Source organism: Zalophus californianus, chromosome 10, assembly GCF_009762305.2.
Source record: "Zalophus californianus isolate mZalCal1 chromosome 10, mZalCal1.pri.v2, whole genome shotgun sequence".
NCBI lineage: Eukaryota > Metazoa > Chordata > Mammalia > Carnivora > Otariidae > Zalophus > Zalophus californianus.
The window spans coordinates 79666473-79694020 of NC_045604.1; the positions used below are offsets into that span (position 1 = coordinate 79666473).

A 27548-nucleotide genomic window follows, 5' to 3' on the forward strand; every position below is an offset into this window, starting at 1 on the left:
TAGCTGGCCCAGCAAATGATGGATGCACACTGTCCGTATCAGATGCTAAGGAAGCATTATTGAGGAAAGCAAGGTGGGGAAACAACAGGATTCCTGCGCCACGTTAGTCCCGAGGAACATGCTCAACATTATGCACAGACAGCATTAGGAAAAGGATGACCGAGAAGAGCAGTCCAACTTCCCTAGGGGTGATGAAAACTCACCTGAAAAACCTGCCATGAGCAGATGAAAATTATACCCAACAGTCCGTGTCCATCATGAATTTAAAAGAAAGCAAAAAGGGTCCTTACAAAGCAATTGCAGTGAAGAAGGAAAACCTAACACAGAGAGGAATTCAGTCTAGATGGTCATAAAATAGGTGAGCGTGAAGCAGGACTGGGTAGAACTAACTCGGGAAAGAAAGAGGCAAGAGACAAAACTGTTTCAGAACGTACAACTATAAAAAGTTAGCAGTGGCAAGATCTCCTTTATAGCCAAGTATATGCCCATTTTTCTAAATGTCCTGTGTGAGCTTGTAGAGAATGGACATTCTCTAAATGTTGAATACGGGGCTCCTCGTATCTCCCCTCAATAAAACCTGTTTACGGTGTGATTCAAGTCTCCTGTGTCATTTGTTACTCCTTGCTTTTGGCCTACTGACCCGTGTCAGTTTCAGGGACTCTTGGTTAAGTCTCCGCTGTAACTGTGAACTGATCCGTTTCTCCTTGTAATTATGCCAAGTTTGGTGTGCATTTTACTTTTAGCTATGGTATTGTGTAAGAGGTTAGAATCTCCGTATCTCACTGAAATAGCTTTATAATTCATTCTAGTAAGATAAATAAAAATAAAAGAGAGGTAGATCTACATTAATACACTAGAAAAATCATTAATATATTAAGTTAAAAAGGTAAGACATGGAGGAAAATATCACATGTAAATTTTTAAAAGGCTTACACATATTCATATACTATGGATAAAACTTCTCCAAAGACACAAAGAGAACTATAACTCTGGTTAAACCTGGGGAACAGGAGGGAGGGGGACTTCCACATTTGGTTCAAAACCCTTAATACTACATTTTAAAAGTTCCTTCCTTCCTTCTTCCGAGTTTATGTAATATTTCCATTTTGTTTTAAAGTGTTTTCTTGGTTTGTCTGTTTGTTTGTTTTTTTAAAAAAGGGGCTTTTAACCCCAGGATCCCAAGGTATAAAGAAGATTCAGGAGAGGCCAGTCAGGCAGCTGCATTTCCAAGCGATCCCAATTTCTAGGATCAGTGGAATTTGCTTAGAGAAGGTGTCAGCTGGCTGGCCCGCACAGGGAGAGCTCCTGAGGGGAGAAGCAGGTCCTGCCTGGCACCAGGGACCAGGAAACCCCTCCCTCGGTGGTGCTGGGCATTTGCCCACCTCCAGCGTCTGCCTCCTCGCTGGTCTGGGCTGGCCCTGGGGCTCCTGGTTTGAAGGGGCGATGGACTGATGTTGCTTCTTTAGCTGAACCCAGACTGTGGGCGTCTGTGTTGACTTACATAATCCCCTCTAAGACCCCACTGGTCAGTTCTTTTCCCATGTCAACAAACAGGGAAGATGAATCCTTTATGACCTTGAACATGATAAACCATTTCAAAGGGACTCCATAAACCAAGGCTAATTCATCACTACTTTCCTTAACCAGTGTTCTAGAAACCCCAAAGCTGCCACTAATGTTCCCTTCTTTCCCTTCATACTTACTTGGGGATACTGTGATACTCACGAGCAGCCAATACTAACCTGGCACGTACTATGCGCCAGGCACTGTTCTAAGAACTGTACTCATACTACCTCGGTTTGACAGTCAGTGGGGGCGTCTGCATTTGAACTCACTGTTCCAGCTCACTGTAATGCCTCTCATTACAGGGTCCTGGTCACAAATTAAGGTCCTAGCTCCCTGGGTGACTTCTCCAGCTGTCCTGATCCACAGAACATGGATTTACAACACACTGGGGTGCACAGTGTCTCCCATTGGTGAATTTCAAAGGGCATTTCATCACGACGCTTCATATACTGATTGAGTCAGACACAAAGAATGTTCAATTAGCTAATGACCATATAGAAAAAAGCACCTTAAAGGAAAGGCTTACTCAAAACTTGGAAAGGAGACCTTATCTACAAGCAATCTACAGGGAAGAGCTGTGAATTACACACAGTAACAGGATGGTTGTTTCCAAACTTCAGGGGGATCCTGGCTTTAGGGGAAATCACAAATATCCCCCAATAACCTGTTAAAAAAAGATGAAACCCATCTTCTCTGGATCCCCTCGGTCGAATATTAGCCTCTTTAGTGAGGCTTTTCCAGAACCTTCTGTACCCCTCACATGGAGGCATGGTTTGGAGGTGGAGTCTAGGAAACCTGGGTTTGGTCCTTGGCTCTTGCCCCTTACAAGCCACGTGGCCTTGGTGAGTGGTGAGTCACTTGGTTCCTCTGAGCCTTGGTCTCATCATGTGTGAGATGAGGGTGACAGGCTCCATACCTCAGAGGGCAACTGTCAGCATTCATACCAAGATAATGATTTCCAGAGTTCGGTATGAACAGGGATGCAAAAATGTTAGCTGTCTTCCTTCCACCCCCACACCCAAATGTACCGAATTCTCCCTTTTTGACCGGTGACTCACAGTGTGCACATAGCAATCAATAAATCATTTCTGAAGGAAAGAAAACATTCCCCAGGAATATAAATAATTTTTAGGTGAGGATTTAAAAGTGAAGGAGTAACTTCTCGATTACAAAAAGCCAAGTTTAAGGAAAAGATCTGCATTATTTTCAACACACTTTGATTTGTGTAGATCAGAATTTCTTTAGGTCAGAATATCAATAATCCCTTAGTATTTATCAGCACAGCTGATAGTACATCTTAGCACAGCTTCCTAAAGAAGTCATAATACTATAGCGAAGGCCAGAGCCAAATCTAAGTAGCATCAGGAACAGAAAAAAAATGTTAACTTGGCCAAGGATATAGAGTTTCCATGAGTTTCTTATGGATCAAGTGGGGCTCTGCACTTCACAGCAACGACAGAAAGAGAGGCAGGAAAAGAAGAGAAGAGACTTTCGTGAAGGAAGAAAAACCGCAAGAAACGACTCAGAAGAGAGAAGGTGATTCCATTAACATTTTAGGATTATATATAATGTTCTAGTTCTGTGAAAAATGTTGGTATTTGGATAGGGATTGCATTAAATCTGTAGATTGCTTTGAGTAGTGTGGATGTTTTAACAATATTGGTTCTTCCAATTCATGAGCGTGGAATATCTTTCCATTTGTTTGTGTGAACTTCACAGAACTAGGACAAATAATCCTAAACTTCATATAGATCCACAAAAGACCCTGAATAGCCAAAGCAGTTTTGAGAAATAAGAACAAAGCTGGAGGCATCACAATCCCAGACTTCAAGCTATATTACAGAGCTGTAGTAATCAAAAAGTATGGAACTGGCCCCAAAACACACACATAGATTAATGGAACAGAATAGAAAACCCAAAACACAAACTTCTATGGTCAATTAATCTATGACAAAGCAGGAAAGAATATCCAATGGGAAAAAGATAGTCTTTTCAACAAATGGTGTTGGGGAAACTGGACAGCTACATGCAAGAGAATAAAACTGGATCCCCTTCTTACACCATACACAAAAATAAACCCAAAATGGATTAAAGACCCAAGTGTGAGACCTAAAACCATAAAAATCCTTGAAGTAGTAATTTTTTGGACATTGGCCATAGAAATATTTTTCTGGATATGTCTCCCGAGGCAAGGGACACAGAAAGCAAAATTAAACTATTGGGACCACGTCAAAATAAAGACCTTTTGCACAGTGAAGGAAACCATCAACAAAACAAAAAGACGATCTACTGAATGGGAGAACATATTTGCAAATTATATATCTGACAAGGGGTTAAGATCCAAATTATATAAAGGACTTATACAACACCGAAAAATCTCCCAAATAATCCAATTCAAAATGGGCAGAGGACGTGCTCACTGATGAGAAGAACCCTGGATGGGACTGATGGGGGCAGTGTGGAAAGCTGTGACATGTTCAAAATATTTATTTTAAAAAATTTTAAAATGCGAGTTTAAAATAAAACCAGGAGGTAAAAATCATTATAAAGATAATTACAAAATAGTTATTTATATCATTGACTAGCCTTGAATTTTCAATAAGATGGGGTACCACAGAATGTGTAACCTATTACTGTCAATATTCATTAAGGCAGAGATGATTATCTTCTTGTTTTGAGAAAAGCCTTAAAATACATTGTCGGATAAAATCTCTTGGCAAACTTGGAAGAGAAGTAAACATCCTTAACTAGGTAAAGTACATTCACAAAAACCTTGTAGCTAATGTCACGCTTAATGGTAAAAGACTTAATGTTTTCCCCCGCCAGGACTGAGGACAAAGCCAAGATGTCTGTTCTTACCATTTCCATTCAGCATCACACTAGAAGTTGTGGCCAGTGCAGTAAGGCAAGAAAAAAGAAATAAGAAGCATACAGATTGGAAAAGAGAAAATAAAACTGCCTGTTCTCAGAAGACATGACTATCTTCATAGAAAACCCTGAAAAATCTATTTTTCAAATAAAGTTTCTAGACTAATAAGGGGGATTGGCTTGGCTGCTGGACGCAAGGTCAAAATATAAAAATTAATTGTATTTCTATAGACTGGCAATGGAGAATTGGAGGTATAAAGAGAAATATTTGAAAGATACTTAGGGGATAGAAACAATGGGAGTTCTCGTATTTGTTACAAGGAGAGGAAGGACTCAAAAACCATTCTCCATGTCTCAGCAGCTGGGAGGTTTAGTCATATCATTTATTGACATGGACAAGACTGGGGGAGAAATAGATTATAAGTAAAAATCGAAAGCTCTGTTTCAATATAAAATTTGCCATACTGATATAGATAGAGGCAACAAAAGGAAAAAGCAGATAAAATGGACTTTGTGATAGTTAGAAACTTTTGTGCATTACAAGACGCAAGTATCAACCACAGAGTGGGAGAAAATATTTGCAAATCATACATCAGGTAAGGCATTAATATCCATAATACCTAGAAAACTCCTAAAGTTCAACAACAGATTAGGGCTCCATCTTCTGAAGGGAAAACAACAAGGTACTTCACTTCAAGTACATCTCAGAGAGAAGTGCAGGCAGATACCATAAAACCTGAATGTTTACCTGCCAAGCACAAAACACCATGATAAACATATTTTGTTTTCCCTTTTGGGGATTAAGGAGAACAGAAGCTGCCTCCAAGCCTCAGAGAGTACAACCCAGCTACAGAAGAAAACAGAACAAGAAACGAACAGTGAACCCACGTGTTTCTACTCCCCTTCAACCATCCCCATCCCAGCAACCAAAACGCAGTGAGGGCAGAATTCCACCCGGAAACTACTGATGAAAACCAACCACCTCTGAGGCCTTCCCAATATTTTCTTTTCTCTGTGGAAGCTGTCCAAATGACAGATGCTGTGAATAGATTTCAACAGTGCTATGAATCTATTTACTAGCTCAGGAAGAAGATCTTTCTCCTTTTTTTTTTTTTTTCAATAAGCAAACTAATGTTCTCTGTAGCAGACAGACAAGGAAGGATGTTGCTTGCAGAAAATAAGACTTCTATATTCCCTAGTCCCTGTAGGCACGAGAACTCAAATGAGAGCCGATGATACTACTACTCAACCACCATCAGGAAAATTTAAATTAAATAGCGGGGCAACCTTAGCAGGCACGTCTGGTGATGTAACAGGCTGTTCATTCAGGGGCACCCGGACCAGACTTCCCGGTTCGACGCAGGCCGTGGTGAAAAGAACAAAATCAGTATGGTGCTCGAGTAAGCACTCTGAGTAATCACTCGCAAACCAAATGATTCCGCCAGCCAAGGCCAGGGCAGGAGACAAGGATGAACCAGTGTGTGATGGCGAAGGACTGCCTGTGTGGAAGACGGTCAGCTCTCTTGACACCCGCACAGTCTTCTTGGCCTGGCCCGGCTCCCTGGGGCTTGCTTCTGCCTGGGATTTCACATGTCCCCAAGGCCCAGCTGTGTGGTGAGCAGCAGTCTCCAGGAGCATTTTCTTTGCACTGCAAAGATACCTGGTAGATATGTAATGTAATTTGGTCTAATTGGGATGGGCTGAGTGCAGAAACTGCTGGGAAGACACGGCGATAGGCACAGAACACCCCCGTCTTGTCCCTCCTCTCCCTAAGGTGAGCGGTGGGTTTTCTGCTGGGCACCCTCCGAACGCTTCTTCCTCAGTCCAGGCTTACTGGGAAGAAAAGAAGGTTCAGCAGCTTCTCCATCCAGCTGCAATCCTCCTCCTCCTCCTCCTCCTCCTCCTCCTACACACACACACCCCATTCCTGTGTCTAAAGTCTCTTCTCCTAACAGAGCATAGCCAAACTTGAGGTAAGTAAAGGCACAGCTTACTGCTTGCTCTGTGAAGCTGCAATGGGTCGCCGCATCTGCCTGTTATGGGCCGAAATGCTTCCTCCCAAATCTGTATGTTGAAATCCTAACACCCGATAACTGCATACGGTATACAGGCCCTTCCCGGGACAGCTGACCCTCTGTCTTCTGGAATTCCCTTTACCTATCCTTCCTGCGTCACAGCAAAGGCAGGACCACGGTTCTTCTCCCCTGGTTGTAGCTCACTGCCTACATGGCCTCCAGCCCGGCCCTTCGCTCCCACGGGTGCCCCTCTGCAATCCGTCCTCACAGCCAGGTGTCCAGTCTGTCTAACTGCCCACCTCGCCCAATCACAAACTACTCCAGGGTTCAGATTCCAGCCCTCATCCCATCTCATCCTCCCATAATCCCTGTGACGGTGCAACGGATGGATGACCATGTGGCATCTTGTGCAACAGACGTGTTCTGAGGGCCCTGCCCAATATAACACGTGCCTGGTCTGCAGAATGGTGTAATTGGCTTAGCAGCTGGAGTGTCCCTGACGTTTTGCAGGAACGTGACAAGTTCTGCATTTACTCGTCACCAGCTTCACCAGCTCTAAAATGACATGATTCTTGACACATGTTTAATTTGAAGGGATCTGTATTACTTCAAAGCTAAAGCATAGAGAGGCTTTTCTTTCTTTCCTTTCCTTATTTATTTATTTATTTTTTTGGTTATCATGCTGTTTTGGATTCACATAGCATCAATTCATTATGCTATTATCATGGTTTACAGATGAGCAAACCAGGGCTTACTGCAGTCAAAGGGAAGGCAATGGGGAATGGGGACCCAGAGCTGAGCTGCATGGAGCCCAGGGCCAAGCCATGGAGGGCTGGCCTGGGAACTAGGAACTCATCTGGGGGGTGTTCACAGTGAGCATTCGGGGAGTGGGGAGACAGGTGCCTTAAATCTCTGTGACCAACCAGACATGCTCTTTTTGGCAACATTCAGTTATGAACATGCCCCTTGCTATCATTAGTGAGCTTCTATCCGCCAGGGCACCAACATAAGAACTTCAACACGTCCACTTCTTACTTAATGGTGCACTGCCTTAATTTGTCCAGGTATAAAGCAGCAGTAGAAACCTGCTATATCTATTTTCAATGAATGGAAAACAAAAACCACGACGTCACATGGGCCCGGGGTAGTGTGCTGAAGGGGACAAACGTGGTCCCTTCTTCACAGAGCTTCGAATGAGTACACAAAGCTTCTGCCGGTGCTGGGAAAGGGAGGACACTTCCACCCGATGCTAAGGACCGCCCTCACAGGTCCCGTCGGGGAACCACTGACTGACTGAGAGCAAATAACTCTCACAGCCTTTCAACAACAAACAACTTGACCCCTGGGTTTATGAGGTATGGTTAGGACATCCAGAAGTGTGTCAGGTATCGGGGAGTTCTTGACTTCTTGAAATGTATCCAGGGGAATCATGCAGACAGGCATCCCAGCCAGTGGTAACAGGGAGTACACAGCAGCTAATTCTCTGACCAAATCATCAGAGCTGCCAAAAGCATCAGGGAGGCCACTGGAATTGTAGGGGAGACTCTGGATATCAAAGCCACTTTTATTCAAGCCTTCCACTCAGGCAGAGTGACATCAGTTCCTTGATAAAGAGGACGCTCTACACTTTCTTTTTTTTTTAAGATTTTATTTATTTGAGTGAGAGAGAATGAGAGATAGAGAGCACGAGAGGGAAGAGGGTCAGAGGGAGAAGCAGACTCCCCGCTGAGCAGGGAGCCCGATGTGGGACTCAATCCCGGGACTCCAGGGGTCATGACCCGAGCCGAAGGCAGTTGCTTAACCAACTGAGCCACCCAGGCACCAGACGCTCTACACTTTTCTGAGTTCATCACAATTCTGTACTTAGAAACATTATAACACAGATGTATTAACCCGCAAAAGTTTGTTGTTTGACAAATTGTCCCCCTTGTAGCATCCAGCAGTATTTTTTTTAAAGGGGGAAAGACACTAGAGTTGCAAAATTTTTAAACCTCTTAGAACGGTTTTCAGTTTGCAAATGTATTGTGTGCAAAAGTTTGCTCATAAACTGGCTACTTGGAATGCAACTAGTATCTGTCACAGATAATAACATTATAACTGACAATGAGATCTCAGGCTCACTCACAATAACCCAGTTAATCCCAACACAGATGAATGTACTCACTGAACTACATAAAAGTTAGAATTATGCTTCTCTTCCCAGCTGCAATGTTTACCTTTCCAGCAAAATATTTGAGATTTCTGTTAGTATTGCCAGTTTCTGCGTCTTTCCTTCCTTTCAAAAATGCTCTTACCAGTTAGCATAAGAACCTAACCATTATTTATACCCACAGGTAACAATAATTACAAGGGAATTTAATATACTAGAAGAGAGAAATGTATTACATGAAGTAATGAGTACACTAAATGCATCTGATTAGAGGTTCGGTAGAGGTATAATTATGTGGTTATCTATACTTAGAAATATTATTTGTTACATTAATAGAAGGAAAACGTACTAAATTAGTGGTTTTAGGGTAACGTATCTCTGATATATGAAGGAGCAGAGGAAATAAAGATGAAGGGTCTTCAGGTTGAATATATTCTTGGGACCCCAAAGAAAGAGTGAGGTAAGCCAAGGTCACAGTTTGAGTTTGACCAAGCAAAGCAAATAACTCTCCTAGGAGACTCAGAAGCTCGCTCTGTGAGAAGAAGTAATAAATATGATGTCAGCTATCACGAAATTCTTACCATGTGCTAAGCACTGACATTACTGCATCCTGACACACCTGTTTGTGCCTGGCCAGGTGACTGGGGCCCTTCCTCATGCCAACACTCTTCTAATGAGTAAAACCACATCAAATGAAGTGTACTATGGTCTTGCTGGTTCTGTGATGCAAGAAGGATGGGTAAAGGGGGTAAGGAGAAGATAAACGGTCAGCTCTCCCAGGAAAGGGCCTGAATGGTAAATGGATAGGACATTCTAGGTCTGGGAGCTCAATAGCATCTTGTCTGCCATCTTGTCTGCTGGCTATGGTCACCACCATTGTGAGCAAAGAGGGTGTCTAGAACTCCTCATTGTCATCCCCACCCAGCCTATTGTCATCTTCTCCCAGAAGGAGCCCAGGGGGTGGGTGGGGGCCAACATACATCCTCAGTTCTTTGGGGGAAACACAGTCTAATTTCCAACTCAAGGTTCCACTGTGCCTCCTAGTTCGAAATGCTTTAGAAGTCCCAGGGGTGCGGGGAACACCTGGAATACAGGCTTGGGAAACTACAAGGTTAAATGTTAGGGTACTCAGATTTGCCTGGACTTGAGCACAGCAAGCTCAGGAAACAAAAAATTAAGGGAAAGAACCCCACAAAGTATACATTCAGTCTGTGTTCTTTATTGATTTTTATGTCTGATAAAGCCATGGAATCAGAATCATCTTGTCATTTTGCTGGAAATGAGGAATGCAGAAAACAACGTCTGGAGTAGCTATGAGAGGCTGAGAGCAATGAAACCTTGTTTTCTCACACCTTTAAGCAGAAAGGACTCAGAGAAAACATGAGAGTACCAGAGAGTATAGAAAAAAAATCTCAGGGGGAAAATCATCACTGAAATAATTCGACAATATTTCAGAACTGAAGGCCATGACTTTAAAGAAATAAATAAAGCAGATTCACACCACAGTATATCACAATGTTATTTCAGAACCCTGGATACAAAGGGAAGATCCTCTATGTTTCCACTTTCATATCAAGGCTCAAGAATCAGAGGGGAATTGAACATCTTAAAATCCATACCAGATGGGCAAAGGCAAGGAAGTGGAGCTTTCAAAATGCTGAGAGAAAAATGACTCCTTACCTAACATTCTATACCCAGCTGAACTACCACAATCTCAATTTAATGCAAGGGTAGAATGAGGATATTTCAAATATTCTTCTCCAGAAGCTACAAGAGCATGTCATCCATCTAAAAAGGAAGGAAACAGGATCCAACATGAGAGAGGTGAAGGTAGTCAGTTTCTAGAATGGGGGTGGAAATCTCAAGACAGTAGCTGTTAGCAGGCTTAGAGTAACCAGACAGGAAACAGAGAACTTTCTCCTAAACAAAGCTCAAAAAGCTGAAGCTGACAGAATGCCCAATATTTTTAAATTTATTGACAGGAAATCTGTGCACTTTCACCTGAGGTTGAATTAGTACAATTAAAAAATTAAGGGGTGCCTGGGTTGCTTAGCCAGGTAAGTGTCTGCCTTCAGCTCAGGTCATGATCTCGGGGTCCTGGGATTGAGTCCCAGATCAGGCTCCCTGCTCAGCAGGGAGTCTGCTTCTCCCTCTCCCTCTGCCCCTCCACCCCACTTGTGCTGTCTCGCTCTCTCTCTCAAATAAATAAATAAAATCTTTAAAAAAAATTAAGACATTTTGGGGCACCTGGCTAGCTGAGTCAGCAGAGCATGTGACTCTTGATCTCAGCGTTGTAAGTTTGAGCCCCATGTTGGGTGTAGAGATTACTTTGAAAAATAAAATAAAATCTTTAAAATAAAAATTAAGACAGTTTATTTTAAAAACAGAAAAAGAATCTGCAGGGAAAATACTCATGGTATACAAACATGGCCCAGTTGTGAATAATGTTTAAGGTAATGTCTACATAGATGAACTATTATAAATACCAAATACTGATATAACTAAAATTAAAATTTAATGAAGATGCAGATTCAATAAATAACAATGAGCAGATCCAGAAGTGGTAACATAAGCAGGTTATTTAGAACTACAGAAGTGATTATCAACATCATTAGCCAAAATCACTGATGGGGGCTGCTGCTGGGAAGGGAGCCACGGCAGGTGAAGAGTCATGATCTGCCCCTTCTCGTAACAGTCTGTGTACGGTGATTTGACTCATTAATCTGGGTACCTGTATAATGTTGAGAAAGATGAAAAACCGAATCAAAGAAGCAAGACTTTAAATCATAATACTGTTTTTAGTTACTGTAAAATAGCAATTCCAGAACCTATATAAACTAGTACACAATAACTTTTGTAATTAAGAAAATCACTTTAATGTCCCAAAGGTATTTAAATGTCTAGAATGTAGTTCACCTCCTCTGAGTGGCTACAGGGTTCTCACGAGACCCCTCATCAGAGCAGATGAGGTAGTGGGACTGAACACAGGGGATCACAAGCCATGGTGTGCGCCCACGCAGACCACTAAGCAAGTGACAGCCTCAAAGCAGAGATCGGCCAGGGCCAGAGACTAAAGGGCTCTTCTCTTCTACTTCATGCTCAACTGCTCTCACATGCCCGCCACCAGACTTCAGACACCAGGCAAGGCAGAAAGATTTAGGATAGGAAATGGGGTGAGCCCTGCCAACAGGCAGAGAAGTGGGGAATGTTGTCTGGAGGGTCAGCTGGGGAGATGTCGGTTGCTGCCATTGCAAATATACGGACGTCTGAGGGACCCCGGGTGTACCTCCTTTTCAAGGGCCTGAAAATCTGCCCCTCTGGCACACTCCACCGAACAATTACTATTTTTCCCTTTCCATCCCTTGGGCAAAGAGATACAATGAGCAGGCATGACTGTAAAGCAATTTGCAGCAAGATCCAGGTGCCCCTTCCGCAAAGATGAATTACACATGGCGTAACAGTATGTACAATTATACTGCCTGCTTTATAGGGTCGTTATGAAGACTGAGTGACTTCATCTTTGCAAAGCACTTAGAGCAATGCCCGGCACACAGCAAGCCCTATATAAATATTAGTTATATTGATAAAATAAGGGAAGAGAACATGGTGTGTTTGCAAAGGCGCAGTGGAAAGTCTCTCTCTGTCCAGAAGTTGTGCTCATGTGCTGAGGAAGGGGTCCTACAACAGACTTAAAAGGGACCTGCCCGCCCCTTGGTGCCCCAGTGAGGAAAGGAAGTGCATTTAGATGAAACTGCCCCCAATGGTGGGGGAGACATAGGCCTGGATATCATTACAGGCCAGTGTTTTGACCCTAGGGGACATGTAAATGGACCAGAGCACCTGCCACCTGAGACACAAGATGCCCTGGGCCCTTGCAGTACAACTGAGCTTGCTGCAGTGTTCTGACTTTGTTGCAGTGAGCTGGGCATACGGGGCATGGGGGTGGGTCCCTGCTAAGTCTAAGGTGGCTTGGACCATCAGAAAACCAACCCTGAGGCCAGCAATGGTCTGAAAACTGGGTGCAGCACAACCAAATTATTGCTTAGCACTCTCCACATATGAGGAGAATGTCCAAGTACCTTTAGATTTTGGCTCTTGGTGTCTGGAAACTTCCAGCTATTGTATTCAAAGAAAGTGAACTCTAACCCAGAGAGAAGGCTACAAAGAAAACAGGGGAGTGACTTAGACTTAGTATTCTTCCCATTGGCTTAACAAACATCTGCTAAACACCCACTCTGTCTGGGCACTAAGAGCACAGATGAACAGAAAACAAACCCAGCTTCTTGCCCTCATGGAATTCACCCACTAGTGGAGAAAGACTCTCAGTCCAGTTAGGACGTAACAGTGTGCTGGATGCTACGTGGCACTGTTATGGAGAAAAATACAGCAGGGTAGGTGTTAGGGAGAGCAGGATGGGATGGGAATTGCAATTTTACAATCAGGGATAATCTCAGCGAAAAGTGGACCTGCAGGCAAAGGCCTGAGGCTAAGATTACAAGTACCTGGAGGGTAGGAGAGGAGGTAGCGGGAATAGTTTCCAGGGAGAGGAACAGTATGCATGAGAACAGAAAGGGGGCCCAGCCCATAGAGGAACTGAAAAGCAGTCAGGATGTCCGGGAGCCAGAGAACTCTGAGGCAAGTGACAGGAGAGGTGGCAGGCAGGGCCAGATGAGGCAGAGCCTTGTGGCCCACCGTAGGGACCTGTCTGCTTTCGAACAGCAATGGGAAGCCTCTGAAGGGTTTTGAGCAAGGGATGGGCATGGTCAGGACAGAGGTTTCAACCCGTCCCACTGGCTGCAAGTCTTGTATTGGCCACAACTCTTTTGAAGAATGAAACGGTAACAGGAGGAGTCTGCAGAGTTTCCCCCTGCCTTACTGAAGATTTCTATGCAGCATGGCAGACTGTAGAGGCTGGCCGGCTGCCTAGCCGGCCAGGCTATGTTAAGAAAAGGGACACTGGAGCTGGGCAGCAAAGGGGCTCGAGGCTACCAGCGTGGTGGCCAGATATGAAGCAGTGGAAGGGGAAGGCTGGAGGGAACACCTGAATAATGTTCTCTCTGCCTTCCTGGTATTCATCCTCTCAGTGTCAGGGGGCAGCTGCCGCAGGACTGAAGGATCTGGTCATTTTTTAAAATATAAACACTGCTGGCATCTCGTTCTACCAAGGAAAAGTCATCGTGACAGTAAGAATGACTGATGGTCATCAATGATAGACTGTTAACATGGACTTTGAGGCAGATAGAAGGCCTGTTAGCAGATGCGTCAGGTTTTGAATGATTCTTCCTTTAGAAAATGTTAGCAATCCAAGGCTCACATCATGATATCCATGAGGTAATCCAAACATCCATCAATAAAGGATGCAGCTGGTGGGAGGCAGGTCTTTAAACCATGGATATGGAATGGCATCCTTCTATTACAAATAATTTTCTAGAAAGAGCCAGATGTAGAGGGAAAAGCAGGAATGAAGGAATGTGTAAGTCAAAGGCTGTGCTCACTTTCACTAAGAAGAGCCTCAGACTATGCGCCCCATCATACCACCCGCTGTAGCCCCAGTGCCCCTAGACCTGCAACCTCCTCCTCACCACAAGAGAGGGATGCAAGGCTGGTTGGTAGTCACATTATTCTCTAAGAGACCAGCCTCCTGGAGCAGCGTGGACATCCTCACACCACGAGGCACGACAGAGAGAAACAGGGAGGGATTTGCCAGTGCTTTGTTAGTCGCGGGCCTGCAAACTGGACTCCAGCGCACCACACCATTCTAAGACCAACAGGCTTCCTGTGCACAGACAAGCCAGTTAATAATCTGCAGAGAAATTGTCAGACTGAAGTCTCGGTGAGGCAGCAACGATTTCTGTGTTGGGAACAGCCATTTGCAAACCCTAGAAGCGTTTTAGTCTTTTTTGACAATCACAGTGCAATCACATGCAGGTTCATATACATAAGAAAATGAAAGGTCACAGGTGAGGGCTTGGAACTGGAAGGAGAATACAGGGTACCAGTTCTCCACTCTTCTTATAATACAGAGTTGGAATATGCCCTGCAGACCTGATGCTAAAAAAAAATAAAAAATAAAAAAAATCACCCCTTGAATTATGCATTTGACTTAAGAGGAAATGATGTCTTCTGAAAAAAAAAAAAAAAAGAGAGAAATATATTTTACTAAAAATTAAAAAATCCCAGGGTGCCTGGGTGGCTCAGTTAAATGTCTGCCTTCGGCTAGGTCATGATCTCAGGGTCCTGGGAATGAGTCCCACATTGGGGGTTGGCAGGGAGTCTGCGTCTCCCTCTCCCTCTGCCCCCCAACCTCCTTGTACCCTCTCTCCCTCTCAAATAAATAAATAAAATCTTTAAAAGAAAAAAAAACAAACTTCTGATGGGTTCTCATATTTGTAGCATACGGTACTTGAGGGAGTAGAATAAGTTATTTTCCAGGCTTTGAAATGCAAAACCAAAACAAACATGAGAAAACATACTGTCTCCATATAAACTTGAGCACTAGACCTGGCCACAGAAGAAATGATAGTCATACCTCCTCAAACATGTGTTGCAGCTACTCAGACTTCCAGATGACAGCCTGGCACTCTGCAGCTCTTGGGGAGAAAGAAGGAAGAGGGCGGCTGAATAGAACACATGCTTTCACACTGTTGTCTTGATAAATCTGGATTTGGGGTCAGCACCCTAGTGCTTGCTGGGCAGGAAGAAATCAAGACATATGACACGGGCCCGGGAAACAGGAACCAATCGCGGGAGCCATAAAATGAGGAAGACACTGGACATTTGGAAAGAGAACAAACATTGCCGCAGTAAAGAGGAGATCAGCAAAATGGGGAATACGCTTGGGCATGTGACACCACAAAACACATTTACAAAATCTTAAAATGAAGAGACCAATGCTGAAGAATATCTATCAAGAAAATGTTTGTCCTAAGGCATGTAAAATAATATTCAAAGTATTTTTTCTTAAGGGGCTCTATTTTATTTACTTATTACTTATTACTTAAGGGGCTCTGTTTTATTTTAGTGCGCATTTAAAAAACATGAAAGATGGTGTGTTTTTAATGAAGGGACATTATGCAGCCATTCACAATGATGCTTGTAATAACAAAGAGGCTTATTTACGTTACATGAAAAATCACAGTGCAGAAAACTGCAAATAATGTATGAACTCAGCTATGCAAAAAAAATTTTTTTTTAAAGATTAGAAAGGAAATATGCCAAAAATGTTAATAGTTATTGCCTCTGGGTGGCATAGAATTATGAGTAATTTTTCTCATTATTCTTCTTCCCTAATTTCTCTCAATTGAGCATTTATTACTTTTACAATCAAACATACAAAAAACACACGCACACACTACTAAAGAGCATGTTGCAGGGATGAAACGTCTCTGAGTATTTTAGTTCATAAATGCACAGCTGTAAGCTGAGGGCATGAATATAGATCACGGTTTCTTTTATTCTGAAACAAGAATGCTGGGATTTTCGGGAATAATGAAGGGCAAAAGCTCCTGGCAGTGTCTCACCTACTTAAACAGCAAAAGATTATACAAATGATTTAGAATCTAAGAGTATGGACTAACTGCTGGGTAAATGTTTATTAAGTAGGCTACCATCCCAGGCCCCATGCTAAAAATTACAACCCTACTCAGGGAATGAAAGTCACTTTATTAGACCCCAAAGATACAATCACCCCAAATTACTGTTGCAATATTATTAACAAACTGTTTCTACCAAAACGTGTTTAATGTAGAAGCTAAACTCTGGCAGGCCATAGTCGGTGGCCCCCGGCAGGAAAAGGTCAAGTGCAGGAGATCCACTGTAATCACTCCAGCAAGCAGGGTGTCACTGTGGAAGGCAAGAGGATCTGCTGGGAGGAGGTCTGGCTTTGAGTCTTGGTTCTGCCCCTTACTGAGCTGTACAACCTTAGGCAAGTCATTGATTCTTCCTGAGATTCCATTTCTAATTGCAAAATAAGGCTCATAATGTCTACTTGCTAGAGCTGTCCTGAGAATAAGAAAATGTATGTGTAGGGTATGAGTATAGAGACTGGCTCACACCTCAGACAATGGATGAATGAATGTACAAATAATCAAAGCAAGTGAGTTTTTCCTACTTGTCCACTAACACCAAAGTACTTGTCCAGGTGAATGCTGGACGAACAGGGGTGGGCAGACCATCACTAGTAGGCTGGCCTAACTCCCATGTCTTCCCTTTTTCTCTCTCGTTCACCTCCAGTACGGAGGCTGGTACTGGAAGTGGTAAAGTAACAAAGTGACACGAAGAAAGTGCCTGGGGGGATTCCAGGGAAACTTTTGCTTTCTTGATGACAGGGTCACAGGCCAGTGGTAATGCCTCCCTCCCTTCCTTCTCTTAAACATGGAGGGGATGTCTGGGCCACAGCAGCCATCTTGCAGTCATGAGGAGAGTCACGAGAACACAGCAAAGACACTGATCGTGACAGTGTTAAGCAACGTAATACCGGCAAGTGCCGACTTTTAGACTTGTTATTTATTACGTGAGAAAAATAGGCCCTATTTTATTTAAGCCACTTTTTCTTAAAATCCACAGCCAAAAGCATTCTAAAAGAATAGAAATCATGGGTATAATTCTGTCTGGTCCTTGCTCATGTGGAGCTTATTGTCTACTGATGATAAGGACAATAAAGGGGGCTCACGTATACATGTAAAATCAGAATGTATTATTAGTGTTACAAAGAAGGGGGATATTTGAAATTCTGTCCTTTGTATATAAGGGGTTTTGAGCCAGTGGAGAAGGTCAGGGGTGAAGGGGACGAAGGAGAGAATGCTCAGCAGAGTGAACAGCAGGTGCACGGCCCCACGGTAGGAAAAGAGTACAAAGCAAGAGGATGCTAACCAGGACCGTGGGCTGGTGCAGAGGGTGCAGGGAGCGCAGACAGCACCATGCAAGATCAGGCTGTGGGCAGTGGGGAGGGCCAGACCTCTCTGGACCTTTTTTTTTTTTTTTTTTTTTTTTAATAAGTAGATAGGGTTTTTCCCCCTAAGAGCAAGGGGAAGCTATGTGAGTGAGTTTGGCAAAGTGGGGGGCATGTTCATATTGAATCCTGGTGGCTATCGGTATCTACCTGTGGGTGTGGTGTGGTATACGAGAGAAAGACAGAGACTGAAAATTCCTACCTGTGGTGTATTGTGTACGCAGGACCCCTTCTCCCTTGCCGACAGAAACCTAATCTTGTTCAGGGCAGCACTGTGCTGTGCCCTGGTGATGGACTCTGATTGGACCATGCCAATGAGCACTTTCTTCGTCCCTGTTTTCTAAGATTCCCTGGAGTCCAGGAATAGTCCATGTAGCCCTGATCTGACCAAGGGGACCTCAGCAGGAGTCCATCTGCTGGTGGGGTAGGGGTCGGGGGTGGAGGTGTGTGTAGAGGGCATAATCCTAGGGACTCATTCACCTTCCTGATAAGAGGGGAACCCTATGTTTCGACCACAAGGTAACAAGCAGGAACATGAAAGCCAGCACGCTAAGGGTGATGGGGCTTACAGTCAGAAAGACCCTGGGACCCTGAGGGCCCTGCTGGGCTGCTGGACTGCAGAGTTACTTGTTTAAGCCTCCAAAACTTGGGTGGCCACTCCCTGTAGCTGAACACTCTCCTAAGTGATGTGCCTGCTATCTACAGAGAAAAGGTGAAGGGCCCACACCCAATTAACATGCCTGGTAAGTAATCTGCTTCATCGGTCTGAAGAACCAGCACTGTATTAGGGACATTCCCGCTTCCAAACCGGGAGAACTGCCTGACACGGGAAGATAATGGGACCGATTATGACAAAACACGACAGTAACTTCAGGCTGGATGAGACTGATAATATAAGTGGGTAGGACAGCAGACAGGGTAAACCATGGATGGCAGCAGAGACCTTCTGAATAGTTTGAGATCAGACTTCAAAACGTGAGCAGAAAAATTAAATCTTCTTTGGATGCTTTTTTTGTAGAGTAAGTGAATTGAGACAGACCTGTTTACGGAGGGCTGCGGAGAATTACGTGAACGGAAAGAGACGGTAATCATCACGAGTGATGAAGGGATATCCTCTCACTGTGGATATGGTTAAAGACATTACGCTTAATTTAGAGCAGTTTTTGAAATGGGCATGATTATCTGCTTCCCTTCATTAGGGGAAAAAGCTAGTTGGACACTACTGATCTATTCACACGAGCCACGAGAAAAACTCACTATGGAAAAGCTGGTCCGATATGTGAATTTCTATGGGACAGACAAATCAGACAACAGCTCTAGTTTTAGGGGAGGATTTGCAGTTAACTGTGCTACAGCTCACGACCTCTAGCACATACGGCCAACCGTTCTGTGTGTGCTTATTCTGGTCTACGGTCAACAAAAGTCAACAGGATTTAAGATATGACAAAATAGAGGCATTCCTAGAAACACATGGACAGAGAAATATATAGAAATGATACCTGTAGAAAAACTATTTTAAATTACTGTGGACATGTCTTTCAAAACATGACAAAGCATGGAATCACTTGTGATTTAAGCGATTAACCAATAATAAACTGCTCCCTAAAGAAACATAGTATGAATGTAAGAAACTGGTTGAATAGTTGGCTTGCTATGTTAGAAATCACACATTGACATGTCTCAGTTCGGGCTGCTATAACACAGTATCAGAGACTGGGTGACTTACACACAACAGAAACTTCTTTCTCACAGTTCTGGAGACTGGAAGTCCAAGATCAGGGTGCCGGCATGGCCAGGTTCTGGTGAGGCCCTGTTCCGGGTTGCAAGTGGCCGACGTCTTGCTGCGTCCTCGCGTGGTGGTTAAGAGGGGCCGGGGAGCTCTTGGGGTCCCTTTTATGAAGCACTTATCCCACTCACTTCCCAAATGGGATCTAATCACCCCTCCCAAAGGCCCCACCTCCTAATACCATCCCATCGGGGGCTAGGACTTCAAAATAGGAATTCTGTGGGAGACACAAACATTCAGGCCAGAGCATGACATGGAGGTGGGAATGCCAAGCATGTTATAAATGACCTTGGGATTTTAAATTCTCAGACATGAATGAGGGAGGTAGAAAATTCTTACCTGAAGATATTAGAGGAATTATAAATATTTCAAGATGATAAAAAAAAAACACTTTTTTCCCATATCTATTTATGGTTGGCAATCACAATTTGTTTCACTAATTGCAAAAACATAAAATATACCCGCCTGAAAGATTTACTGCTGAATATTTAACACCTTCCTCCAAACTACCATAGCGCTTTACCTGCTCCTTTCTTAGGGTTATTAATTACCATTTATTGAGTGGCACAGGGTATATGCCAAGAATTGTATAAACCACCCGAGAGGGAACAGGCCTTAGGTGCTCCAATGAAGAAACTAGTGTTCAGGAGTCGTTACGAACACTGCCCAGTATCTACTTCTGAGAAGTCCGCAAGACCTCTCCCAGGTCTGATGACTCTTAGGAGGGCTCACGGGGCAGAACTCTGCACACAGTCATGCTCATGGCTGTGATTTATCGCAGCAGAGGATACACAGCAAAGCATGCAGGAAATCAGCCACCAGCTTCCCAGAGTCCTCTCCCAGGAGAGGCACAGAGGACACGCTTAACTCCTTCGGCAGTGAGCTGTGACAACACGTGTGACATGCTGTCTATCAAGAAAACACCTTAAGACCCCGTGTCAGGCCTTTTATTGGGGGCTGGTCATGCAGCCAGCCTCTGCCAGGCACATAGAACATTCCAGACTCACAGAATGGAAGCAGGGGTTCCACGTAAGCCACATGGTCTACACAGCTGCGGCACAGTGAGGTCTCGTCAGTTCTGGGAACCCCCCAAAATGCTGGTTCCCAGATGCCAGCCAGCCGTGTGGACAGGCCCCCCTATGGCAGTCTCAGGCCTGCCATGCTAACTCTTGTCTTCACAGGTAGACTCATCATTACATGGGGCTGGGGCAACTGGCGATCACAACTAGAAAACAGTAAGATAAAACCGGATCCCACTCCCACCACACACTAAAATCAATTCCAAATAAATTAAAGTCCAAAATATAAGGACCTTGTTAAGCTTTTAGAAGAAAATATAGTAGGATAGCTTAATGACTTCAGGGTAAAGAATGACTTCTTAGAATAAAAAGTGCACTGACCATAAAGGAAACTGACAAACTGGACTATATTAAAGCTTAAAACTTCGGTTCAACAAAAATAATTTTTAAAATGAAAAGACAATTCAATCTAAGAAAAGATAGCAACAACTGAGATATGCTGACAAAAGATTAATCTGTGAAATACATAGCTATTCCAAGTTACTAAGAAAAAGATATCTCTCTCTCTCTCTCTCTCATGGAAAAAAAAAACAGGCAGACAAGAACAGACAATTCAGAGAGGAAGAAATCCATGTGATCCAAAAACACCTCTCCAGCAATTACAAAAAGGAAATTAACAAGCACACAGGGACTTACTTCTGCTTCCAGGCAAGGAGAAGGAACACACACGGGGTTTACCCTCCTGCCTGGAACAAGTGAAACACTGGAAAATTCGACGAACCACTGGTGCTCAGGACACTGACCTGGAGGCAGGAGCAAGTGAGGTGGGGCCGGCCACAGCCCAGACACTGTGTGCAGAGTCTCCCGCGGTGCTGCAGGAAGAGCAGACCCAGGCAGAGCCCGCCGTCTCTGAGCTAAGAGTCCAGGCAACAGGGGTCCAGAGTTTGAGGGCAGAGAATGAGCAAGGACAGAGCTGTTTGGACAGAGAACTCCAGGGTCCCCCTTGATGGCTGAGAACAGATCAGCGCAGGTGAGGGAACCATCCCAGGCCAAGGAAGGAAACATCTGAAAGATGCAGAGAGAACAGTCCTCAGTGTCCACACAGGGCCGGGAACGATTCCCATCCCCACCAGCCAGAGGGGAAAGCGTCCTAATTCAGGGGCCGTTGGGAAAAATACTCAAAGGGGTTTGCTTCAGTAGTGGGAAAAATTAGCCCCAAACCAAACGTGGCTCGGGCCCTGCCCATAAACTTAAAAGCAAGACTGAAAAGGATGAACTGTTCCAAACAGCTGTGCCCCAGAACGGCTCAAAAATACTAACAGGGGGCGCCTGGGTGGCTCAGTCGTTAAGCGTCTGCCTTTGGCTCATGTCATGATCCCAGGGTCCTGGGATGGAGTCCCACATCGGGCTCCCTGCTCAGCGGGAAGCCTGCTTCTCCCTCTCCCACACCCCCTGCTTGTGTTCCCGCTCTTGCTCTCTCTCTCTGTCAAATAAATAAAAGCTTTAAAAAAAAAAAATACAGGAAGAGAGAAATATCCATCATCCAACAAGGTAAAATTCACTATGTCTGGTGTCCAACCAAAAATAACCAGAAATGCAAAGAAGTAGGAAAATAACACCCACAACGGGGAGAAAAACCGATGGATTGGCTAATGGAATGGGAGAGAGTAAATGTAGTAGCAAAAAACCGCAAACACCTTATCTGTCGGACGACAACACAGCGACTGAGGAAGTAAGTAAGCTGTGGGGTGCTTGTCCATGGAAATACTCTCCAACAGTGGAGAGAAACGAGCCAGCGTGCTTCATGTCAATCTAGTGGACTCCCACATACAGCTCGTTGGGGCAGAACACACACAGATCATGCTACCATTTACACGAAAACATGTAAAATAAGCTTAGGTCTTCCTGGGGGAGGGGTCATACACATAGAGTAAAAACATAAAGAGATCCCGTTTTAAAACCCTTTGAACTCAGGATAGCGTTTGCCTCAAGGGGAGAAGCTGCTAGCTGCCCCCCTAATCACCCTTCTCCTTCCTTATTAGCAGCACCTGCTAAAGACTGTATTTTCCAGTGCAAGTCCAGTCTCTGCATTGGAAGTCGTTAGGGGGCCCTTCCTGAAAAGCCCTTCTGCACTGGCCTTACCTCCTTCCCAGGCGTCCGACGTGAGGGTTGCTGGAGCCGGGAACAAGGGCTGTATGCTGACGATGGAGGAGCACGGAGCTAGAGAAGCCTGGGTCCCGGGAACGCTCACGCAAACTTCTCATTGCCGGAGACAGAACATGCCACACTTACTTGGGATTTTCTGTCACATGCCCTTAATCCCTAACGAAAGTGGCATACAGGCGGCTTCCAGAGCTGTGTTCACGTTTTACTTCAGAAGCTCGCCGGTAGACACATTATACTCATTACATTCATCTTTAGACTATTTTTGGCACTCTTTATGCTTTTCAGTTTTTTTTTTAAATGCTGAAACGTCTAAAATTTAAAAAATTTGGAGCCCAATACCTAATCCTCAGAAAGAGTTGAAGACTCGGTGATAATGAGAAATGTCTTTTGAGGCAACTCAACAAAGAACACTGAATCAGAAATAAAGAGGAGGCTTCCTAGAGTCACTAAGCCCGTAGACCGCAGGGCCAGAGTCCAAGGTCCGAGTGCTTCCCCCTCCACGGCTTTGCCTTGAAGATAAAGGTTTCTCCTAATAAACTGGTTCTGGTTCATGAAATCAAACGCAACAGTAGTGCAGAGGTAAAGTACTATTATGAAAAGGCTCTCTAAGAAAACGCTACTAGAAGAAGGTCACGGGTTGGAACTGGATTTTTGGTGAGAAGCACTCTGTAGGTCTTAAAGGGCCTACTTGATGTTCGTTTATAACACAGATGTGCACCTGAATCGCTTGCTGCTCAGGTGTGAAGAGGCTGCCGTGTTGGGTGAGACACTCTCACATTACCTATTACTCTAACACACACACGGCAAAGCTTTGTTCGATCCTGACAGCCCTCACTTAATTCTCCCTAACTGCCTTCTGGTCAACCACAGTGGTCTTTGGATGGGTGGGAATAAATCAATTTCGTCAGTTTTAAGTAGATCAAATTTATTAAACTCTGAAAATTGGTTACTCTTGAGAATTGGATCATCCTGGCAGGTAAACAAATGAACAGACAGAGAGAGAGTCTTTGTAATGGTTTGAAAAATTATATATGTAATTCTGCCCGTGTGGCAGTATCAACTCCAACCTCTTTTGCCCTTCAGATTTACAAGCAAGCTTGCTTCCTCTCTCTGCTCTCCTCCGTGTGAGGACACAGCAGAAAGGCGGTCATGTGCAACCCAGGAAGAGCCCCTCATCAGACACCAGATCTGCCGGCACCTTGATCTCGGACCTCCCGTGAGAAAGAAATGCATGTTGTTAAAGCTGCCCTGTCTGTGGCAATCTGTTACAGCAGCCTGAGCAGACCTATACAGACGTTACAAATGCAGTGCTTTCAAAACTTCCACTAGACTTAAGCACCAACAAAGGAAAATATTTGGGTCTGGTGAGAATTACCTACTGAAATCTAGCTCTGCAGGACAGCTTTTATTTCTGTTTTGTTCAGGGTTTTCCCCGCTCGATGCTTACCGCCAATCCATTGAGTCAGACCAGAAGGACTACTGCTCCCCACCCCATGTGTGCACAAGGGTCCCAGGCCGGCAGCCACGGGAGCACTGGTGCCTGGCACAGGGTGAGCTCGGTAGGCGAGGGAGGGGGGTGGTGGGAGTGGGAGCAAGCAGAACTGCAGGACAAGGAGTATTGAGACCAGCCAGCACACAGCCATGGCTTCCGAGCGTCTTCCCTAAGCTGCCGGGTTCCCCGCCTTCACTCTGGGTGGTGGGGAAATCGGTTCCAGGAGGCAGAGGTGTGTCAGAGCCTGGGAAAGGCGGACGATGTTCATGCACCGTCTCCCCTCCCTTCCAACCCAGCCAAGCAGGTCTCTGCAAGTCCCCTGACTAACCTCAGGGCTGTCCTGCCCCTGCGTCTTGTTTCAGAGTGGCCCTCTCTGTGGTCGACTCTGTCGGTTTTACCGGCCCTGTATTCGGTCTCTCCTTTTTCTGACAACTGCGCCACACTGTGATTGGCAGGACCACCTTAGCCAGTTGTTCACAGACTCTGCTGGGATGGCCATTTAGGACGACATGCTCTCCCCGGCAGAGGTGTGGGTGCGCATGTCAGCTGGGCCACTCTGACTCCCCCTCCCTGGCACCGATTCTCGAGTGGAGTGACAGGAGCATGGAGCATGGTGGCCGCAGATGCTCGGCTTCTCAAGTCCCCAGGGCTGGTTGGGGCCCTCTGCTCTCCAGATGCCCATTTTTCAGCTTCTCCTTCAATCCTTGAACCACCTCTAATCTTTTCAATGAATCCATTTTTCACCTTCAATCAGCCACTGATTTCTGTTGCTTGCATCCAAAAGACCCTCCTCTCCCCTCCAGGAGAGATCCATCTAGAAGATTCCTGCCCCCCACTGGCACACACGAGAGGGACGAGCGCCAGCAGCCATGTTTGTACAGTGTGACCCCAGCCTCTGGCGATGGCTGGCTGGTCTCAGGAGACATCCGATCCCACCTGAGCCAATCACACGCTCTCTTCTGGGCATTGGAAATTGAACCTTTTGTATCTACGCACCTCACTGAGGAGAGGAGCTATGAGACGACATGAAGGCAGGGCGGGGATCATTCTGTATGTGTGCCCAAATCGAGGAAGCTGGTCTTCGGACAGGGGAACAACGAAGTGGAGAAGGCCATGGGGACCCAGGCAAGGCAGAAGTCAGCGGCCACTGCCTTTCCCGGCTCTGTGCCCACTAGTCTCCCCCTCCTCCTCAGCTCTCAGGGGACTCCTCCCTCCCATTCACTAAAATCCTCCTGACCGCCCCCAACCCCGACACACTTTTTTTTTTCCCTAAAGTTTGAGTAGATTTCTGTTTCTTACGAGAGAATCCCCTTCCTTCAAGATCCTCATAAATCCCTCTCTCCTCTAGAATCCCCCTCCCCTACTGTGCGGGTGATTTGAACACACTTTCTATTTTTCACAAGAAGTCTGTGCTTCCTTCCTTTTCCCTGGACCATGCTCCCGGTGGGAGCCCCACACGCACCTGTGGTTACTCCTGCAGAGCCTAGCCTTCTGGAAATCCAACCCAGGAAGAGGAAGTGCAGCTGTTCCTCCCGTGTGGGCTGTGAAGAAGCTGGACAAGGATGAACCAAGACAGCCACCAACGAGGCTCTGGGTTGCTGAAAAGTTCATCAGGCTACTTCCCTACAACGCATGCGACCACCCCGGGGTCCTTTCCGGCTTTCCTCCCTGGCTGCCCGTCAGTCCCAGCTCCGACCTTCTACTTCCTTGGGTGGCAGTTCTGTCAGGTTGAAGACAGAGAGGTAGCGGGTCTTCAAAGTGCATCCGGAGCAAAGAGCCACACCCAGGTGCACTGAGGCCTTTGAATCCACTCACGGGAGGTTTTGCAGTCTCGAGGAGGACAAATGAACTAATAAAGATTGGTTTCAAAACCGGCTCTGTCCCTCCATCATTTTGATGGGATGTTTTCAAGCCAAACCCAAACCAGAGGAAGCCCTTGTAGTTCAAGGCCACTTTCACAGGCACCTGCTTATTGGTCTTGGATCTGCTGTGCATGCACACACGCACACACCAGGGCTGCTCTTCCTCCCAAGAAAAGGGCCCCGCACACTAACAGCCACTGTTCTTGATTCACTACAGGGGTGGGGGTGGGGGGCGGCACGCAATTTCTCAATCTGATCCACAGGCATCTGATTAAACAAACTGAGGGGATTAGTGCGCATACACACGGATTCCGCGCCCTACAAAAGGAGAAACTGTAGAGATCTCCAAGATCCTCTGCTGCACGCAGTCTATTTATAAAAATCTAATTTGCACGGGACCTTCTCTATTGCTGGGATAGGAAGAGGCCAACAGGGAGAATACCAGCTTTTCTTGGACCTTAGAGCGGAACAAATTAGAGAAAATGTTAACATACAGCAGGAAGGGTGGCGGGGGGGGGGGGGGGGAGGGTAAGACTCACGATGAAAGTCCTGTGCCCAGGAAGCTGCAGGGCAAGTGACAGTGTTCTCTCTCTTGGGGGGGAGGGTAAGACTCACGATGAAGTCCTGTGCCCAGGAAGCTGCAGGGCAAGTGACAGTGTTCTCTCTCTTGGGTGCGAGGGAGCAAACAATGGGTCAAAGGTCTCTGAGGAGTGTCTCGGGGCAAAGGAACTGCCTCATTTCTAGGACTGTCACAGTGACCCTTGTGGGTTAACCACTGAAATTCTCTCAGGGTGACCCTTTTGCAAGCATTTCAATCTATCTCTTTATGTATCTACTAGCTCGGATGTTAGATCACTTATAATAGACATCAATACGTTTGAGAAGGCTCATATCCATATAATGATATTAATTCATTCTCTGTTGCCTCGTCGTCATATGAAAATAGCTAGAATGTGTCATTCAGCAAATTTGGTAGATATGTTGGGGTAGTGTGACATAAAATCCAAGTTAAGTGACATATTTAAACTTCATTGCAGGTTCTGCAGGGTGCCTCAAAGAAGCAGAAGTTGGTTCAGCTGCAGAGCCTCTGAAATAGGTACGATGCTACATCCACAGGACTGGGAGAGCATGTTGTCCATCCTGACAATCCGCAGACACAGACGGCTGTGGTTTTAAACAGGAGCCCCCGGATGGGAAGTCACAAGGGCAGAGACCACAAGAGGGGTGATCTGTGACAGAGTGGGGTCATCTACAAGCTGCTCCACAGGAAGGAGCCACAGAGACGTATGTATTTAGCAACAGTGATTCTCCTAAGTGATACCAGGAAAGCCAGGCAGCAAAATAATAAATCAGACAAAAGTAAGCAATTAAAGGGCGCTTAGCCAAGTTTAGGGTGCAATTTTAACCCCTAAGACCAAAGTTGTAGACCTTGACCGTAACGCTCTCCTAAAATATATTCCCGATGGGTTGTTTCTTCCTATAGAGTGGTGAGCATTTATATGAAATGCATGTATCAACAATTTTCCATGTTTCACTTCTATAATTTTTAGTTACAATGCCCTGAAAAGTGTTTATCTTCACAAACGACAATCTGGGTATAGGAAGACTGTACGATAGCACGTTGAGGGTGACCAACCATCTCGGTTTGCCCAGAACTAAGGGGCTTCCTAGGACG

The 27548-nt window shown here is 45.2% G+C and overlaps 1 protein-coding gene across 1 annotated transcript in view; it reads right to left on the reverse strand.

Annotated features, from left to right (window-relative positions):
- CPPED1 (calcineurin like phosphoesterase domain containing 1) overlaps positions 1-27548 on the reverse strand; it is a 103268-nt gene that overhangs the window by 36041 nt on the left and 39679 nt on the right.